Raw genomic sequence first — 21,899 nt, 5'->3', positions numbered from 1 at the left:
GGTAGAGCTCAAAGATCTTTTTTTGGCTTGAGATTAGAGAATGGAAGGTGTTAGAAAAACTGACCACGGGGTGAACATGTGGTGTCTGAGTTAGGAATACGTTGGATATATTTGGTCTGCTCACATATCTCTCACATTTTGATGTAGGTGCATGCAAAGTTGAGTATTGTCATTTTCGGCAACGAACAAAGCCTGAGTCACAAGGATTAACATTGGGGATGAGAAAGTGTCTCGAGGACCTGTGGGGCATTCCCATGTGTTGATCCATACAGAATATCTGAGACTCCTTTGACTGAACTAAACTCTCTATTTAAACCCAGAATCATTCAGTTCAGCCAAACTAGTTATTGATTTCTTCTCTGAATTGGCTCACTGTTTTACTAATTTTACCCAGTAAACTGTTATCTTAGCACCAGAGCTTCTCACCACGGTGGAGTCATGGTAGAATCATAGGACGTTCATGCTAGAAGAAACCTTCCAGGTCATACAGCCCAGTGGTTTCCAAATGCTACTTTGAAGACCCAAGTTGGTCCTGACAAATTTTTACCAGTCTGTGGACAAACAGGAAAAAAAAGGAGGACGATAGGACAATTCAGCAATTTTTTCATAAAGTTAATGTATTCCCTTTAAAGAGAGGCCTTGTATTCTGAAACTTTGCTCTTCCTTCTTTTCTGCTGTTCTTTATCCTTTGATTGGAAATGATCATAATGGTAAGTGGCACTTATCTGAAAAAATAGCTATTTATCAAATCAAACAGTTGACCGTTCTATGTTAGGCTTCCGAGTTGTAGTTGTTTTGCTTGTTTGCTTCATCTATGAATTTCAAAAGTTTGAGAACTTCAGATCTGGACCAGTTCCTTCATTTTCAGATGGGAGGACAGAGACTCTGAGAAAATTGCCAAAGTTCACACAAGCTGGGAAGCTAGGACTGAAGCCTGGGCTTGCTGTTCACTCTGCTCCACAGCTGAGTCCTTCTACAGCTGGAAGGTCAGGATTATTACCAACTGTGGGATGAGAAACATGAGACTCTTAAAGAGGACGGGATTGGAGAAAAGGAAACCTCTGTTTCTTGAGCGCACTGATGTGCCAGACACAGTACTAATGCTTCACATGTTTGTTTTATTTATTTATTTATTTATTTATTTATTTATTTATTTATTTATTTATTTATTTATTTATTTATTTTTGTGAGGAGGACTAGCCCTGAGCTAACAACTGATGCCAATCCTCCTCTATTTTTGCTGAGGAAGATGGTCCCTGGGCTAACATCTGTGCCCGTCTTCCTCTACTTTATATGTAGGACACCTGCCACAGCATGGCTTGACAAGTAGCACATCGGTGTGCGCCTGGGACCCGAACCTGTGAACCCCAGGCAACCAAAGCGGACCAGGCGCACTTAACTGCTGTGCCACCGGGCCGGCCCGTCACGTGTTTTATTTTGTTTCTTCCTCACAACAACTCTAAACGGAAGATAAAATAGAATGCATATTATAGTTGAAGAAAACTAAGTTCAAGATGTGAGATAACTTGATGATTCAGAATCCATCAAACCAAATTACCACCTAGTTACATGTTAGTCAACAAACATCTGTTGAGTGTCTTCTCTGTACAAGTTTAATGCTAACATAATTGAAAGATTTTAGCAAATTATAAAGTGATAAGCAAACATCAGTAATTGTTTACTATTCCTCTCAAACAATCCTGTGAGGCCGGTTATCATCATCTCCATTTTACAGATGAGAAACTTAAGCTAGGAGAGTTTAAATGGCTTGCCCAAAGCCATATATTTGGCATGTTGCTGAGCTGAGGCTGGCTTTCTGACTCCTAAACCTGTCCTCCTTGCTCTACACTGTTAGAGATATCTTTTTCTGGAGAACAAACATGGCGCACCATCAAAACTTTAGTCTGCAAAGGATCATGGGCCAATAGGCCACAATTGTTGCTTTGAAAAGGCAAAAGTGAAAGAAGAGTTGATGGAGATAGCAGGCACGAAAGGGTCGTAAGTTTTGGGCTTTCCAATAATAAGCTATTCTCTTCCAGATGATTTTAATAATCTCCAGCACATGTGTTCTAACCCCTTGATGCTTTACAATATGTGTAACCAAATAAAAGATCTCTCCAGATTCGGAGATTTACTGTTTGTGATGGGAAAAGGCCAACCAGATGACATCATTTATATTCCAAATACGAGCTGCTGCCAAGGCTGGTGATGTTAAGCTAGAGAAATTGATCCTCAACATTATTCTGTGAAGGAAAGAAGAAAAAAGGTCTTGGCCTAGATAGTATCTTTTTTTTTTTAATTTATGTGAATACGAAGACTATTTAATAAACTTCTATTTTACCCAGAATTGCTTATGTCCATGTGTGGGTTGTTTAGGCACACCATTACTTCCATATAATTAAACTTATCAGGTTAGAGGATAAGAGTTACTGTTTTTATCGTTGTTGTTATTGAATGGATAATTGATGAGGGACTGACCTGAGTCTTATCTGCTCCAGCAGAGCACACAAGGTGTCAGAGCTGTGGTCGCTTATTCAAAAGCAAAGCTGCCCCATTTGTAACAGTGGACTGTCATAGACTCTGCACCCACTCCTCAAATTCTTCCTTCCTGACACAACCATGTTTTTTTTTTCAGATATCAATATTCTCCACTACCATGAGACATAGGGAAAGTTGACACCGTTCCCAGTTTCAAAGGTAGGTTTTGATTAATTTAAGCCAATAAACACATGGCATTCCCCCCATGACCAGTGATCCAGGAGTGATTTGTGACTATAATCAGACAAAGGAAAAGATTTAGTTTCCATGCTTGAGGAAAAAGGCTTTCCCTCTTTCTCTTGATGGATGATAACAAAGAAGCATCTAGCCTAAATTGATGTGGGCATCCATTTAATAATCTCAAGCGGGACCATGTTTAAGATGAGGCCAATGTTGAGGATGGCTGAATGGAGAGATGGTAAAAACCAAAGTGTTTGATTATATCATTGAGCCTCTGATTGTGCTATGCTTTCTCTATCTATCCCTGGATTTCCTTTTATGTAAATATTGCATTTCCCTATTATTTAAGCAAGTTTGTGTTTCTATTGCTTGCAACTGAAAGCATCCTGTTTGGGAAAGGTGATAAAATTTGCTTCCTGAGGTCCCATCAATTTTTTGAACCACATTCTCATGGTGTTCTTAAAGACAGAGAGTCTTGAATCTATGTTGAATGACTTTATGTGTCCAGCTGTCACCACACTCAGAGTGCTTTTCTAAAACAAAAATCACTCATAACACTCCCTGGCTTCTTGATCTTGCCTCCTCCAGCCTCATCTACAACCCTTCCAACCTCATCTCTGGCCATGCTCATCAGTCACTCTACCATCTTTCAATTATTCCCATGTGCCATCCTTTCTCTCACCTCTAGCCTTGCTCGTGCTCTTTCCGCTGACTAACAATCTCCTTGACTACTTCCCTCCCCACACCCTCCTCCATCAATTCTTGACTTAGGCATCAATTCCCCTGGGAAGGCTTCCCTTCATTGGTCCTCCTAAAACCTCTCTAGCACCCTATTCATCCCCTATCAGAGCACTTTCTACTCTATGTGGAAATGACCCATCATCTCTGCTAGACTTTGGGCCCAATGAGGACAGGAAACATCTGATCTGTTTACAGTTTTGTCCCCAAGGCTTAACACATAGTTGGTACTATATAAAATATTTGTTGAGAGAATGATGAATTAATTACTTAAAGCTATTCAAACATTCCACATTGCCTAGTGCCAGAGTGCCTTCACACGGCTTTCAATGATCTGGCCCTGACTTCCTGTCCAGACCCCTCTCCTGTTACTCACCATGAATTTTTTATTTAAAGTGCACTGAATCACACATCCTCTGCTGTTTCACATTTCAATGCTCATGATGGGCACCTTACTATTTCCTGAAATGATCATTGTTGTGTAGCTCTGCTTCTTTAGATTGGGAGATTGCCGCAAAATCATGAAATGAGTAAAACAGACAAACCCGGTGTTTGAATTCTGCTCAGCACCTTCTCAGTTGTGTGACATTGGGCAGTGTACTTAATCTCTCATCTACAATATGGGGGTAAAATTGTACCCAACAGAGCTGTTGTGAGGATAAATGAGGGAATGGATGAGAAGTCACCTGGCATAATACTGCTTGCACCAAGCACTTGGAAAATCCTGTTTGCTGAGGCATTGTTGAACTTTGACTTCTGGTCTCAGATTCAACCACCAATTTGATTCTAAGTTATTGCTTTGAGAAAGTAAAATCAAAGAACAAAAATTGACCATGAATTTGGATGTCAGAAAAAGAAAATGTTTGAGAAAGAATAAAGTGGCTTTGCAGGGTCCTTATTCTCTGCTTTAAAGTCTGGGGAGTTTAGGGTTAGTGGGAGTACTGTTTGGGGTTAGTGGGAATACTGTTTGGAAAGTTAATTTGGTTTAGCTAAATTGGTCACTTGATTATAGCTGAACCTGCAATTTCCAGGAAGTTACTGAGTTCCCATGGTTTCACTAACAATTGCAGAGCCCACAGGACCATCCCTCAAGGCTAGATGAGAGCACTATGGCAGGTGTTTAGTGGTGCTTTTAAGACGCTGCTGGGCAAGAGCTGAAGTGCTGGGTGCAAGCCCATTGAAAGATTTTCTGACCAGAAGGGAACCACACTCTCTGGGTTAGCAGAATGAGGGAGACTGACTGTCTTTGCAACTCCTTCCCATCTTACTGGATTTTATTCCTTGAACAAACTTCCATTTTTTGATCCCTGGCTTCAGCTCTGTGCCTCCTGTGGTTTGGGGCACCTTACCTATTCAGTAGCCAGCTTTTCCTAGAGACGTCCAAGAGGGGTAGAAGTGAGAAGGAGATAGCTTCCAGAAAGGGGTACAGAAATTAGATGCTGCATCTAAACAAGACTTTCCCTTCACTTAAATGTCTTCACCCATTGAGTGGTAGAAAAATGTGTGCTTTGGAACCAGAGAGCTATTTTGAGTCTTGGCTCATCCACTCATTGGCTATATGATTTGGGGCACACTATTTAACCTCTTTGAGCTCAGCTTTCTCATCTATAAAATGGGGATAATATCTGCCTGCAGAGTTTTTGTGGTAATGAAATGAGATCATGGATGCAAAACATCTAGCAGAATGCAGAGTGCTTAGTAGGTGTTTAATGAAGGTGACTCTATTGCTAATCCTTTATCATTATTGGACAGTATGTATTTCCTATAAGTTAACTTGGATCACCTCAGAGTGGGGTGGGAGGGGCAGCTCCCTTTAGACCTGACTTTCAAGCCACAAAGGAGAAGAGAGGTAATCCAGAAAGTATCAGAATCATATTCACTTTACATTTTAACCTCTCTGAAAGCTTTATGCGTTATAAGGGTGGGCCAATACAATATCTTAGAATGTCAACATCTAGATCCAAATTCCTCATCGTGGATGAGATGGAGCGAAGGGTGAGGTGAGCTGTCCATGGACTGAAGATTCAGACTGAGCTCTCATAGAGACAAGAATCAAGTGGGCAGAGAAAATGAGAAACAAATGAGGGTAAGGATGTTCTGAGACTCAGTTTTTTCATTTATAAAATAAAGAGGTGGGATGAGATTGGCTATTCCTAACTGTGGACTGCCAAATTGTTTACATTTTCTTCATGGGATCTAAGGAGAGGAGAGCTAAAAGGAAAGATAGAGAAAGAAGAAACTGAACACGATCACTGGGCTAAGGAGCAGGAATGAGCAGGATAAAGGTAGTGATGTTTTGTGTCTTTGGTTCATCGACTCCAGCTAATGCTTAAAGTCTCTGCCAGCACTTTTCCTTCCATTTTTTTTTTAAGTTAAAGATGAACCAATAATGAAGCTTCCAAAGAGAATGGACTCAGCTAAGCAAATATTTACTGAGTAGCTACAAGAAGCTATTGTACTAAGTGCCAGGGATATGAGGATGACTAGAATGTGTCCCATGACTCCGGTGACTCTTACAGTCTAGTGGGAGAGACAGACACCACGTACGTAACTTCAATATAATGTGTTGAGTGCTGGGATGGGGGAAGCCCAGGGGCCATGGAAGCTCCGAGGAAGCAACTTGGTGGCAGATGTCTGGTAAGATGTCCCCAAGGAGGTGATGCCTCTGCTGAGTCTTGAAGGATAAATAGGAGTCAGCCTTGTAAGGGGAGGTGAAGGACAGTGTACCTGCTCAGAGGAATGACCCAGCAATCCTGGTTTATTCCTCTGAATCACTCCTAGGGCAGTAATGTGGAAATCATTCCAAATCGTTGGCTTGGAACGGTTTATTTTGGACGTGCTCATCACTGAGTACATATTTTTCCAGGATTCGTGAGGAGATGGATTTCCATGTGTGCTGTGCTTCAGCGTGTCTCCTCAGGGTGTTTATTTACTGTGCTTTATTCCATAACCTAGCAGGGTGTCACAGCTGGAGGCAGCTGGTGGTAAATAAATAGCTTCCATTACCCAATCCCATCACCATCCTCCATTCTACTTCAAAAACATGGTCTCAGCCCGTGGGTTCCTCCACCCTGAAACCCACTGCAAAGCATCAAAGCCCTGGGGAGTTGCAGAAGTGTTCCCTTTTAAAAGTGAAATTGAGAGATAAAGCAAGGATAATGTAGGGCACCAGAGAATTCAGATTCTGGAAAGAGAGACTTTCCTAGGAAAATCTGATCAATCATATAGGCTCCTTGATAGGAAAACAAAGACACAGACAAGTAAACATAAACAAATCAAACTTTCTATTGTGGTCGACTTTGGGAGTGATTCAATTAAACATGGTTTGGTTGAGATTTTCCTATGAGCTCTTTGCTTTCACATATTTTATCTCATTTGGTGATTCTGTCTTAGGTTTGTCAAACCAGTAATGAGTGAATGCAGAGCTAATGGGAGGGATGAAGGAAGAGAACTGGGAGCATCTTCTTTCTGCCTTTTCGAGTGCTGGTGTAGCAGAAATTCAGATACTGACTCACAAGTCAACATGACTTCCTTATTTCAAAAACTACAATGCAGAAATGAAGGAGGGGCTGTTCGCCAGTCAATAGCCCAGCCATTCTCACTCCAGTTCCTTTCATATCAAAACCACAGGCTTTTGGATATACACAAGTACAACCCAAGATCTCCTCCTTGTGCTCTGTGGGAGTAGGGGTCTGGTGTGCAAGAAGGGAATAGGAGAATCAGACCCTTAGGGGAGAGGGAGAAACGTGTTATATTCCTGAGTTAGTAAACCCCAAGAAGCCTCTAAAAAAGAGAACTAAAAACATATATTTGAATTGGGCACGGTATTTATCCATTGAGATATTTAATATTTATAAAGTATTTGCCCAAGGGAGGAAAACAATGAATATCTATAATTTTCTTTTTTTTTTTTTCTCATGTAATATGAGCATTAGCGAGTGCATGTTAGAGTGGAATGAGGAATTCTTACAGCTTTTCCTCCATAATATCCCCAATAATATTCTTTTATTAGGCAGGCATTTTTCTTGAAGTTAAACTTGATAAGTCTGGGTGAATAACTCTTGGCAAATAACAGATCAGGATAAGACCAAAATACTGCTGTAAAAAAAAACCACTAACAGTTTCTGTTAGACTCTGATACACACGAGCAACCAGCTACCAGTTCTATTGGCACTTGAGCAATCAGAATGAGTCCAGGAGAAAAAAACGGAAGCCTTGTTGTACAAATAAATGCATTTCAACTCCAACAAGTTTGCATATGATCTCCCTGCAGAGCTTTTCCTGTTATCTTGATAAACTTAACATCAACAAGTTCTCTAAAAGGTAAGGAGAACAGGGGAGAGAGCAGGTGAAGGAAAGTCATGGTAAGGGAAACCATAGGCTCTGCCTTTTGGGAGAGCTTCATTCGTCTCTTCTGTCCATGATTCCATTAGTTGTTTTTGTTTGTTTGTTTTAACTGCACATCGTTTTTGGCGTCTAGGAAGTCTCACTGTTACTGAGTACTGAACTTATTTCAAGCTGCTGTAAAAACTGAGACCACAAAAGATTCGTCACAGAAATGTGGATGCACATTCGAAGACTTCCAAAAAGCAAATGGTTAGTGTGTACATAAAAGCAAATTACGCATGCCACCTTCTCTAAAAATGTTCAGTTACTGTCTTTCTCCAGGCAATTTTGAAATAAACTTGGAGAAAGACCATGAAGGTTGAGATCTAGCACTATGCACGAAAGATGTTCTTTTACAACATTGAGAAAGTTGTTTTTTTTGATATCTCTATATGATATCATTCATTGCATTAATTACAGGCCATATTGAAGGCAAACAAAGACTAAATAATCAGGCAGTCACATTAGGACCATTTGAGGGTTTTTGTTTGTTTGTTTGTTTTGTGTTTTGGTGTCAACAAATATTCATTTAACTTAGGGGATATGGTTATTTAGGGGCCCTAAGCACAGGTTAAGTGTGTTAAAGCCAACAATACCGTTTTCTGTGACTTTAACTTTCTTCCTAAATTTACTGGCCTGTTGTAGCGTCATGCTATAGAGGTATTTTTATCATTAGGCATTTTTAAACCTATTGACTATGCATAGATGGCACAAAATAGTATTTATTAAAAGTTAGTGCTCACCCTTGCCCCAGCTCTTTTTCCTTTGCTGGCTGTGGAGATCGAGTAGATGACGAATCTGTAAAGATAGACCAAGGCTGATGAGATTAGTGCATAACTTTAGGTATGTTTTCTTCATTCAGGCCAAAGGGATCAAACTTTATCTGCTTTGCAACTGTAAAGGCTTTGAGGTCGTAGAACAACACATGACTCATAGTCACAAAAGCTCATCCGGGATTTTTCTTTCATTTCAAGACCTAATAGCGTGACATGAATCGTCGTAAATTCATCTAACAGAAGAGTTGTATGTGGCAATCTGCTGACTCCGTTGCCCCCGTGTCCCTCCTCTCACTGCGGCTGAGCGGCTTACACCTTACACATTTAATCTTGCTTTTTACGTCGGACAAAGGCCAGCCACTCTGATCATATTGCCTGGTCCATAAAGTGGGAATAATTATTCCTCCCTTTGGGGAGAAGAGGCCTTGTGAAGATTAAATCAGAAAATAAAGTAGTGTGTCTAGTTTCTGATATTGGGCAAGTTTTCAACATGGGAATTCTTGCCTTCTCCACCGCCCTTACCCTGACGTTCCAGACTCAATGCTGTCCACTTCAGGGGGGATTTGAAGTGCCCTAGTGAAGAGAATGTGGTGACTAAGCTTCAAGTTAGTCTACCTGACAATTCTGCAATGACTATAGACCACATTCCTAAAGACTTCGTCTTTTTATCTTATTCTGAAGAAAAAATCCTGACCTTGCACTCAAAGAAGAACCTTTGGGTCCCTCTCCTTTCCCTATCTGGACCTAGTTGGTGCCTTCCTCCTAGCTGTTGAGAATGAGCCCCAAAGCTTCTGTGGCTTGTCCTGTCCAGCATAGCTTCCTGCCAGGCATTGAAATGGTAGTCTAGCCTCATTCACCAATGGCCATTAGCAATAGTCTTAGGAAACTAAGTGGACAGTCGAGCTCCTGAGATCTAAAGGAGATTGGCTCCAGGCCTTACCTCCCTGGCTTTCCCAAGAGGCCTGTGAATTTTGGCAGGCTTAGGTGCTCACGGCTGCCTTTGCCTCTGCTTCCTCTCTTGTGGATCACCTCACCGTTTACATCTACTTTCTCTGCTTTGCCTCATGTTGCTCCTCTGCCTTGATTTCTATACAAAACCAGCTCAAACAATTTGTACTGGTGGTACATTCATTGAAGATTGACAGAGGGGTCCAAGAAGGAATTTACATTGCAGGAGTGCAAAGAATTTCGAATTTAACATGAGGCTTTTGGTAGATTAGATCAAGGTTTAGAAATATCTACTCCCTACTGCCACCCGCTCCTCTATCAGAGGAGTTCACCTCCACACTCTGTTGATAATAGACTTGGTTATGTAAATTTCTTCAGCCAGTGGAACCTCATCCGAGGTAACACAAGCAGAGGCTCAAAATGTGCTTGTGTGGAGGGATCTGACTTTATAATTCTGCTATTGCCAAGAGAAAAATGTGCACAGGTATCCCCCTGGTCCCAGAAGAATGAGAGCCATGTGTCATCTGGACCTAGAACAAACACATGGCCTAGAGCCACATCCAGCCTAGACTTTCGGCTGACTCACAGATGTGTGAGCAAGAAATAATTGCCTATTGTTATTTTCAGTTTTGGTGTCATTTGTTATGCAGCAATACATGACTGATACAAGGCTTCATTGTTCTTCAATGTCTTTTGGCAACCTTGGCACCAAGGGGTTTCCACCGTTCTCTCCATTCTGTATGGTGGCCTAATTTCATGCCATTTCACTAACTGGTCGCCATTTTCCTCCTTCTCACTAATGTCTCTTTCCTGTACCCCCAAACACCTATTAATTTTGGATGTATTATACACTATTTCTCTCTTTTGATGCCTTAGTTCCTGCCTATACATCGGCCAGAATGGTACTTTCATTTCAAGCTGCTTTGAAGAATTTTAATAAACAAGGAGAGTCTCCTTAGGAGGAATTCTTGCTCTACCTGTTAAAACAATGACATTTTTTTTTCTCATCTTTCATCTGCTCCCACCTCCACTCCTCATCTCAGATCTCAGACTTGCACTTGGCTGCTCCTTGGAGAATCTCAGGAATGATGTCAGGTGGCAGGCCAAGCTTGGGTGGTCTGGGCTTGCTTAGGCCATGTTTTTGCTTGGTATTCATATTGACTGGGTCACCAGTTTGATCCACACTAAATAGCACAGGTTCGTGAAAGAGTATTGCGAAACCTCTTACTTTGCCCCTACCTTTGGCCTTGCTCTCCTGTACATTCCAACACCTCTGCAGCTCTAGATCATTTGGCCTTGTCTCCTGCTCTTTCATTCTCTGCCACTGGCTTTGAAGCTGGTTTGTATTCACCTGGTCTTTCCCATCCCAGGTCCCTTCTGTGTAACTACAACTCCCTCTTTCCCTCAAGTTCGATGACAAAAAGACCCTCATTCACCAGAACAGTGCCCCAGTTTCTGAGATATGGATAACTAGGGTTTCTCCAACCATTCAGGGCCTAATAGAGGGATGGGGGAAATGACACTCTCAATGTCAGCCAAGCTGGATACTGCTGTTCCTATTCCTTGCCAGTATTGCATCCAGAATATCTTCCCGAGCTTCCCTGTTGTGTTTTGGCTAAACTTCTGTCTGACTCTGTTCTTCCTGGAGCTGCTGTCTTCTCAGACCTGGGCCCCTGAGCTCAACCTCTGTCCTCTTGATTCTCAGTGTCCCCAGTACTGTGCTTCATTTGCTGGCCCCGCCTGGCCCTGTGATTTGAATATTGGTCCCTCCTACAGAGCTGCCACCCTTAGTTGCCCCACATTCCTGCTGAATCATGCCGTTTCTTACACTCCGTGCTCCACTGCTGTCGGCACGTCAGTTAGTAGGACTGGAGGAGTACGATCTGATCTTCTCTCAGGAGCTCTTGTTGACCCTCAGTACCCGAGTGCCTCCTGGATCAAGGTCAGGGTCATTAGGTGTCCAAATCACTGAGAGGGCAATGGTGTCCCTCCCTCACATGTAATTCAACATAAAATCAAACTAAGCCACAAAACATAAAACTGATAGGCTAGATGAAACTAAAATCAGTTCCACCTTCATTTTTGGATTAGAACATCCTGGATAAGTTTACCTAAGCTGAACTTTTCTTACATTGTTTCATTTAAAATCATTCATTCATTCATGTATTTAATTATTTAGTGGGTATTCCATCCTGAGGCATGGGTTCGGTTGGCTGCTATGAGAGAATCCGACACTGATTAGGCCTCTTTCAGTCTTGCTCATACCACCTCTCCTTCTTGCCTGGGCTACCCATGATACCTGTTATACACCTGCCTGCTACAGATTCCCTCTTCCCATGCCCTCCAGAAAGAGGAATGTTCTGCTCTACTATTTAAAAAGGACTTCTTGTTCTTCCTCTTGAGGGGAGGAGTTAACCTGGTTGGTACTGTGAGTGGCTAATTAATTTACACTTTCTTGAATCTGGCACTCTCAGTTTTCTTTTGCCTTATATCCACAACCAGAGTCACTTGACACCTACGATTTGCAAAATCTCTGGTGTTTGGTGGGGAGGGGAAGTCCATGGAGAGGAGGTCTTCCTGAGGTCCTTGGGCAGCCATGGCTCAGCATGAGACCAGCTGGGGTGGCAGGTCATGGAGGAGAAGTTGCCACAATGGGACCTGTGTCTGCCAGAGAAAATAGCAGCAAACACAACTTCTCACCTGTGTGTAGTACTCGATGGTTTATAAAGCTTTCACATCATTTTCTATATCCATCCTCCCCTCAGCCAATTTTACACTACCCTAATACTATCCCCATTTTACAGATGAGGAATGAGAGCCCAGAGAGCTTAAGTGACTCTCAAAATTACCTAGATGCTATAGAAAACTTGACCACCATTATGGCTTTGTCAAAGGCTGATCTGTATTTGAGATCCAGTCTGGCCCATTTCATTTCATAAAACTTAAAAAGAAGACTGTTTTTCTCCTTGAATGTATTTATTTTACGTTATTTGCACATATTTATATTTATACTCCATCTTATTCTAGACACGATTTAAGCAAACACACACATAGACTCACACATATCCCAACTGAATATGTGGGAACTGCATTTTTGAAAGGTTTTTGAACCCGAAACCTCAAACGATTTATTTAGTTTTTGGTCAACACACAAGAGCACTTGTATTTCCATTGCTAAGTTTTTGGGCTGATGTGCTTTTGCCCAGGGGTGAGTGATGTCTAGCAAGGCGTTCTCTGTTGAAACTCAAATCCACTCACGTTGTGCACTTAGACCCAGCCAGAGGGAGCCGAGACCCAGGAAGCTTGCCAGCTGTTTACACTGCCTTTTAGTGGAAAGCTAAGCTTTTTATTTTTGTTTGCTTATTTGTTGAGCTGTAGAAGGGAAGTTTGAACAAGACCCATTCCAGGGCAACGAAGGGCAGAGTGTTAAGAGGTGCTGGTGAAATACACGGCTGATCTCTATGTGGGTGATGGTCTCGCTATTTGAGAGCCAGGGAAATCTGAGGTCCTTGGAGGACAGAGGGGACAGGACCCTGGTTCTGGCTCTGTCACTTGGATAGATGTGTGGTTGTTCGGCAAGTCACAGTCCTTAGGGAATATGGCTTTGCAGCTAAGAACATAGGCCCTGGAATTAGTTCTGGGCTTGAATCACAGTTCCACCTCAGGCAAGTTACATCCTATCTCTGAGCCTCAGTTTCCTCATCTATAATGGGGATCATATCTTATTGGGCTCTTGCTGGAAATTAATGCTATAACCTAGTTAACGCATTTAGCCCAGTGTCTGGCACTTTCCTGAAGCTCGGTTCCTACATCTACAGGTAAACTGTAGGACCCCTTCTGGCTCGGTGTTCTCAGGATCCACAGTGGTATCAGGATTGCTCCTGGCTGCCTGCTTTCACAGCCAGCTACCCCTTTCTCCTCTGGATGCTTCTCAAGGCTTTCTTTGTCATTTCTTGTTGCTGTGACAACTCAGGCGCCAACTTGAGGGAAGCCTTTCTCCATGTGAATAAACACGTTGACTATATGTATGTATCTTGGACCAGGAGTTGTGGCCCGTGTAACCGAGGAAGAATTTCCACTGAGTAATGAAGTTATCCACTGGCATTTGGGCACTGGAGGTCAGAAAAGGCAAAAGTGTGTGTTTTGGGGGCCTTTCTTGTCTTCTCTCGGTGCTTACTTGTGGCGATCCCTCACTGAAAATGTCCTCTCCCCTCTTCGTTCTGGACCTCAGACCTACTGAGAGAGAGTATGGAGCAGAAGACAAAGTGGTGCTTCAGAGCCGGACACACCTGGATTTAATCCTGTTTCTGCTACTGTCTCTCAGTGTGACCTTGGGCATGTATTTAAATATTTTGACCTCTGAGGCAGTATACATGATGGATAGAGCACGGACAATGGAACCAGAGTTCCATTCTTCAAATCCCAACTCTACTGCTTATTAACTCTGACCCTGAACATGGTACTGACCTTGCTCTCTCTCATACTTAGGATGAGGATAACAGCACTTCTCCCATTCCCTGTTACAAGGATTAAATAAGTGATAAATATATGCATATATATGTATATATATACACACTACACACACATACAGATATACATTTACATTTACATTAAATAGATAAATATAAATATATATACATATATACACACACATATATATACTTATCTAAGTGTATATATACACACATATACATGTATATATATGCTTACATTTATTATTTTATTATCAATACATTTATATTTATATAAATATATACACACATATAGCAGTTAGTGCTCAGTGCATAGTTAATGCCAAGTAAGAGTCTGCTATCACTATAATTATCCTTAAATTCTTGATCTGTAAAATGAGTGATGATAATCTTGGTTCATAGATGATTTAAGGTAAAGTACTTCCTTTTCTTTATTCATGCTCTCAGCTCAGCTTCTTCCTTCCTTCCTTTCTTCCTTCCTTCCTTCCTACCTTCCTTCCTTCCTTCCTTCCTTCTTTCAACTGTAGGGTTTTTAAATTTTTTTCCAAAAGGTATGGTCTCAAGATGTAAATACAAATCAGAAAACAGTACAGTTAGGACAATAGAATGTGGAGGACAACAGTTTAGAGTAATACATAAAACGGTTTTAGCTGGTTGAAAACAAAATTGTAAGAACTGGTTTCACTAAGAAGAACTCCTTTCAAGAGTAAGAAGAAAATCAACTTGGATTTAAAGTCACATATACAGTCCTTTAGGCAGTTCTAGCAAATGCAGAGGTGTGAAAAAACAATGTAGACAATACTTCTGCACATATTTTTTGATGGAAAATTTGCTAGACACGTCTGGTTTGATTTGTTGTTAACCACGATTTAATAAAATACTTGCCTTTCATCACGCTTTTTTAGCTAACCTATAGTTATTTTCTGATCCTTCCAGCTTACATCGCTTATCTCTTTTTCCATCTTTGCATTCCCAGCATGTGATATCTGATACAAGCTAAATAAGTGTTGTTTAAAAGGATAATTAGAATCAGAGTTTAGTACTTTCTTTTAAAATTCAAGGCTCAGATTAAATCTACCTTTGCCTTACTACAGCCTTCCTAGTTTCTCCCAGGGAAACTATCTCACCTTTCTCTATGTGCCGGGATGGGGATAAAAGCTATAAGGGAAGCACAGTTTGCTCTTGATTAATAATCAAGACTGATGACTGTCCATGAAAATCCACTCTCCCCTTACCATAGAGCTAGATGGGATTTCCCTGTCTCCCTTACATTAGGTGTGACCGCGTAACTAATTCTCGCCAAGGGAGTGTGAGAGCAAGTGATGGCTCCACCTCCAGGCCTGGCCCACATCTACCTCCCACATTAGCTTCTCCATACTCCTTCTTTCTTCTAGCCCACTGAGAAGTCAACACCTAGAGCAAACTCGGAAGCCATGAAGTAAATATTTCAAGCATCCATCAGTGTGGAGGAGAGTAACCCTGCCAACATGCACCCAGGAGAGTTAGGTGAGCAAGAAATACATTGTGATTGTGTCAGGCTACTGAAATTTGTCTGTTTGTTACCACAGCCTAGCCTAATACAATGTTGGACAGATAAACAAATTAAACTTTTTGTCCAGAAAAATATGATCACTAGTTCAGCTGAGCTACCGAAGTGAAGGGTAATGGAAACTAACATTCCTTTTGTGCTCACTAAGTGCCAGAACTAATACTTGGCAAGTGGCAGGTGCATTGCATAATTCCTCCCATATAATTTGTCTTGGAAGCTCACAATGCTAGGTATTATGATCCCTGTTAGACAGATGATGGATCTGAAACAGAGACAGGTGAGATGAACTGCAGAGTAAGTAAGTGAGAGAACTGAGATTCAAAGGCAAACCTGACGAGGTCCAATGCTCTTTTGCCTAGCCCCTGCTGCTCATGGGGAGGTGTCCAGTCAAATGCTCCATTCTATAGGAGTTTAATGGGGGCAAAGGAAGCATCATGTACGTTGATATGTCAGTCTTGTTTTCAGATACTTTGAATGAACTTTTTTTTAAAACCACATACACTTGAGACTGTTTCATAAGAAGTGTCCACTCCTGTAGACTGAAGAATCATCTATTTCACATGGCAAAGTATTAACACGGGTGACTCTGTAAAGAGCCTGGCATGTGGCCTGGTGCCAGATCAGAGCAGCTGCTCACAGCTTTCCCAGCCCACTCTAGGGTTCATAGCCTTCCTGGCCTTTGTCATACCCTCAAAGTAGCTGCCTTGTCTACATTCCTTGGTCTTACCTTATAAACAGGACACCCTAGCCCACTTATGCAACTTTCAAGAGAGCTCTCTAAACATAGACATGTCCGTAAACCTCCTTTCTCCCATTTGCTTTAATGGAGTGCTGGAGTCTGGAAACCAGCCTTCTTCCATCCAGCTGAGTCATCTTGGGCACATTTCTGGACTTTAGTTTTCCCCTCTGCAAAAGAAGAAGCTGCTCTAGAGCTGGGTTTTTAAAACTTTCCATCACCAAAGACACCATTTGGTATAATAATTGATCTCAAGTACCCTTGAGTTTTGTGAACTAAAGGACCATGTCTAATCTTCAGTGCCTAACACAATGCCCGGCACAAAACTAGTGTGTACTAGATATTTGCTGAAGAGATTAGAGTTTAAAAAACTTCATAAGCTTGGTAGTCATAGTGCTCGTCATCAAATATTTCAAATGCTATCTCCTTCCAGGCACATGGGATCATGGCACCGCCAAGTCGCCTCATGGCCGTGCTGGGCCACTAGACTTGTTCTGGCCAATGAGCTGTGAGAGGAAGGCTAAACATTTCATCTCTGTGCAAGATGCTCAAGAGTTCTCCTTTCCCTCCACAGGAAGAGGGCAATGTTCCAGATAGGGGCTGCTTGGTCAGCCTGGGTCCTGGGGTGAGGACAACAAGGCAGAACAGAGCCCTCGGCTGACCCAGTGGACATGCAGCCTGTCCTGACTGAGTCAATAAAGTCATAATCAATCAGTTTTCCCTTTTTTTTTTTTTTTTTTTTTTTTTTTTTTTTGTGAGGAGATCAGCCCTGAGCTAACATCCGCCAATCCTCCTCTTTTTTTGCTGAGGAAGACGGCCCTGGGCTAACATCTGTGCCTATCTTCCTCCACTTTATATGGGACGCCGCCACAGCATGGCTTACCAAGCAGTGCGTCGGTGCGCGCCCGGGATCCGAACCAGCGAACCCCGGGCCGCCGCAGCGGAGCGCGCGCACTTAACCGCTTGCGCCACCGGGCCGGCCCAGTTTTCCCATTTTTAATAACTATGGAAATATACATCTATCATTCAGAGCCTCTAAGAAGAATGAACAAAGTGGTGTGGCTACATTAAACTGAGAGGATTCCTGCCTCGCCAAAGCAAGGTGATCATTTCAGTAGCAATAGTCACAATAGGATAGTTTTATTCCACTTCAGCAGATAATTTTTGTCAGGATTTTAAAATTCTTGTATAAAACTTAGATGCTCGTTACTGCTTCAGTTCCTGTTTTTATTCAGTGTGCCCAGCTCGGATACCACTGGCCTAACGTATCCTAGAGGTCCTTCCAGTGACATATTGGAAAGAACATCCTTATTGGAAGCAGATACTAAGTCCTTGGACCTCTCTGAACCTCAGTTTCCTTTCTTGTAAGACAGAAATGAAAAATGCTACCTCTCAGTTGTTGTGAAGATCAAATGAAGCACGGTATGTGCTGCGCCTCAGGCAGCATGTGGCACATGCGTGGTCAGCTCCCTGAGCGTTTTAGGCGCCTTTCAGCATTAAGTATCTGGACCACGTGTTTCAGTTTGCCCCGAATGGTCCCAGTTTCTGCTACTTGTTCTTATGTAATTATTAATAGTGTTCCCTTTCACTCTCCACTATTCCTGTTTTGAGATCAGTTGATTGCATGATCACTGCAGCTCTAAGCATCTGTGGTCTTGATTCTAGTAAGCACCAGGGTCCACACAGCTGCTACCTTCTGAGAAGGTTCCTTTGGTCAGTCAGTAACTATTCTCTATTGCAAGGTGTTCCAGGCAGACTTGCTTTATCCTGAGGTTTTCACGTTAGTGTGATAGTGGACCTCCACCTCTGTCAGGGGCATAGAAGCAAAGGGCTGGAGAGGACCCAAGGATCCTACAGTCTAACATCTCAGTTTTCCCCAGGGAAATAGACCAAAGGAGGGAAGTAGTTTGCCTCGGGCCACACAATAATCAGCAGATGGCCAGCTCTCGTGTCTCCCCATGTCGCACTCTTCATATGCTAGCCTGGTAGTTGAGTGTCTGAGCCTTAGGATGAGGATACAAGGTTCAAGACCCAGCTCTGCTTCATGCTAGGTACGTCTCACCTGTAAGGTGGGGGTAATGGTATTTACCTCCTGGAGTTGTTGAGAAAGTTCAGTGAGTTAAAGCATGTAGAGCGCTCATAACACTTGTGAGACACAGTGAGGGCTCAGAAAACATTGCCTCCTTTCTGCTGTCATGATCAATCTACCTTATGCTTTCAACCATAAGCGTTGTGATTTTGTTAGATACTAGGGTACATAAAGCCTTGAATAGTCTTTGTCCTCAAGAAGTATATTGTCCAGCCCTCTGGATCTCTGGGCAAATTCTTTATAATCAGTTCATTTTTATTGTAAAAAACACGGCAGGAAATGACTGCAGAGAATCTGGCCATTTCCTCCCATAATGCATTTCACAAACCTAAAAGTTAATAATAGGATAATGATTACAGGCACAGACTCATACATCCAAACTGCCTGGGTTCAAATCCTCACTCTGCCATTTATTAACCATGTGACTTGAGTAAGTTTCTTCATTTCTCTGTGCCCCAGTTTTCTCACCTAGGAAATAGGGATGGTTACAATAGTGCTTACCACATAGGGTTGTTGTGATGGTGGATGTGCTGATATGAATAAAGTACTGAGAACAGTGTATAGCACATAGTAAATACTCTGTAATGCTCTCTTTTCCTCAAGTTCTCACAAACTTTACCTGATTATAATCGTACTACATTAAGTTATTTTTTTCTCTTAACTTTTTATTTTAACATAATTTCAGATTTACAGAAATGTTGCAAGAATATTGTAAAGAAGTCCTGTGTCTTAGTTCAGGCTACTGTAACAAAATACCATAGATGAGGGCGCTTATAAACAATAGAAATTTGTTTCTCACATTTCTGGAGACTGAGAGTCCAAGATCACAGTGCCAGTGTGACTAGGTCCAGCAAGGGCCATCTTGCAGATTGCAGACTTCTCCTTCTAGTCTCACATTGTTGAAAGAAAGAGTAAGCAAGCTATCTATAAATGGCTCTTATAAGGGCACTAATCCCATTTATGAGGGCTCCACCCTCCTGACCTCATCTAATCCTAATTACCTTCCGAAGGCCCCATCTCCCAACACCATCACTTTGGGGGTGGGGTTTCAGCACACGAATTGTTGGGAGTGCACAAACATTCAGTCCATAACATCCTTTATACCCCTTTCCCAGATTCCCCAAATGTTACCATCTTAACTGAATTTACTTTATTCTTTTCTCTTTCTCTCTGATATTTTCTGAAACCCTTGAGAATAAGTTGCAGTAACCATACTCTTCTACTCCTAAATGCTTCAGTGTGTTTTTCCTAAAAACAAGGACATTCTCTTATATAACCATGGCACAATGTTCAAATTCAGGAAATTAGCATTGATACAGTGCTATTATCTAATCTATAGACTTTATTCAAAATTCATCAACTGTCCCAATAGTGTCTTTTATCACAAAAAAATCTTGGCATAACATTCAGTTGTCACATCTCTTTAGTCTTAATCTGGAATAGTTTCACTCAGTCTCTCTATGTCTTTCATGGCATTTACTTTTTTTTTTTTTGGTGAGGAAGATTGTCCCTGAGCTAACATCTGTGCCCATCTTCCTCTATTTTATATATGGGGCACAACTCCAGCATGGCTTGACTAGTGGCGTAGGTCCACGCCCAGGATCTGAACCTGCGTACCCCAGGCTGCCAAAGCAGAATGCGCCAAACTTAACCACTGTGCCACTGGGCCAGCCCCATGCACTGACATTTTTAAAGTGTATAAGTCAGTTATTTTGTGGAATATTCCTCAGTTTGGTTTTATCTGATATTTCCTCAGATTATGCATTTTTGGCAAAAATATCACAGAGTGATGTGCTCTTCTCAGTGCTTCATGTCAGGAGGCACATGGTGTCAAACTGTCCCATTACTGATGATGTTAACTTTGATCTCTTGGTTTAAGCTGATGTCTGCCAGTTTTCTCTACAGTAAAGTTTCTATTTTCCTCTGTAATTAATAAGTGACTTTTGGGGAGATACTGTGAAACTATGTAAATATCTTGTTGCTCCTCAAACTTTCACCCACTCGTTTTATCATCCATTGATAATTCTTGCCTGACTCAATTATTATTGTTACAGTTGCCAAATAGTGATTTTCTAAATCCAATATATTTTTTTTAATTTTTATTAGTTGGCTTTCCACTGTAAGGAAGAACTTTCCCTTCCTCACCATTTGCTTACTTAGATCCATATGGACTCAGGTTTGTGCTCTTTTTTTATTCAATAGATTGTAATCTTTATTATATTTATTTGTTTTGATGCTCAAATTGTACCACTGGCCACCTCTAGTGATTTTCCAAGTCCATTCAAAAACCACTTCTTTCAGACGCCTGGTCCAGTCTACTCAGGCCAAGTCGGTAGCTTGCTTCCTTATGTGTCTCTGGATTAAGTACTTTCTTCTCCTCACACGTGTGTCTTGTCAGGTTATACCTGCTGGTTTCTATTTTCACGTTAGATTGTGAGCTCTTGAGTGTAAGGAAAGAGTCTGCTTCATCTCCATATCCTTAATGCTTAGAGCAGTGACTGGAGCAAGGGGAAACTCAGTTCATCTTTGTTAAAGGCATGAATGAGTGGAAGAAAGAAAAACAATGCTTAAGTTTCTACCAATTTGCCTCAATTCTTTTTTTAGGCACTAGCATCAACTAGCAAAAAGGAAATTATCTATTAACGTTCATAGCAGGCTACTGTGGGTCTTGCAATAGCAGGGCCAAATCAACTTGGATTAAATTGTTGACATGTTTGAACTTAACCTAAACGTTTCCCCCCATTTCAGAGACTGCCTGCCAATTCTGATCTCTTATCCTTCCTATTTCTTTACCATTGGCTTGATATGGTGGTGTGTTCTCTATTCGTTAGGAACCTCTTTGCCCAAAGATGAGAAAAAGGAGTGTGATCAGCCCTTCCATTGGAGATGGTGGATCTAGTGGAAAGGACCTGGGCTCTTGATCAAGAGACCTAGGTTAGTTACTTATGTGTGCAGCTAGATATGTGAGTCGGGGTGAGTTACTTAACCTTATTGGATCCCCATTTCCTTCACTGGGAAAGAGGGAGCATAACACCTACGATGCAAAGGCATCTTGGGTTCCAAACAAGGTAACCTAAGTGAAATCACTTGGAAACTCTCAGGAGCTTCTGAACCTTTGCACTTGGTGTTCTGTTTGTCTGAGATGCCCCTCCTGGTCTCTGCTTCCTCTTTATTGGCAACTCCCTACTTATCTCTCAGGACTTTGCTTATGTATCACCTCCTTGCATGTGTCATCCTTGAATGACATACTGTACCCCTCAGATCTCTGTTTTGTCTGGATACAACAAAAAAGGTGCACTGAAATATACGCTTTCTGCTCACCAGCTATACACTGAATGGTTTCCCCTGAGTGCACTTGGACGCTCATCATGTTTCTCTTTACAGTCCTGGCATTTCTTTCTTTGTATAATAATGCTCCCTCAGTTAAACTTTCATCTCTCTCACTGTGAAAGTATCCTTTGGCTTCCTTAGGTTCCCCTTATCCTCT

Source organism: Diceros bicornis, chromosome 13 (assembly GCF_020826845.1).
Source record: "Diceros bicornis minor isolate mBicDic1 chromosome 13, mDicBic1.mat.cur, whole genome shotgun sequence".
Classification (NCBI taxonomy): domain Eukaryota; kingdom Metazoa; phylum Chordata; class Mammalia; order Perissodactyla; family Rhinocerotidae; genus Diceros; species Diceros bicornis.
Note: the sequence above shows the minus strand (reverse complement) of the source record.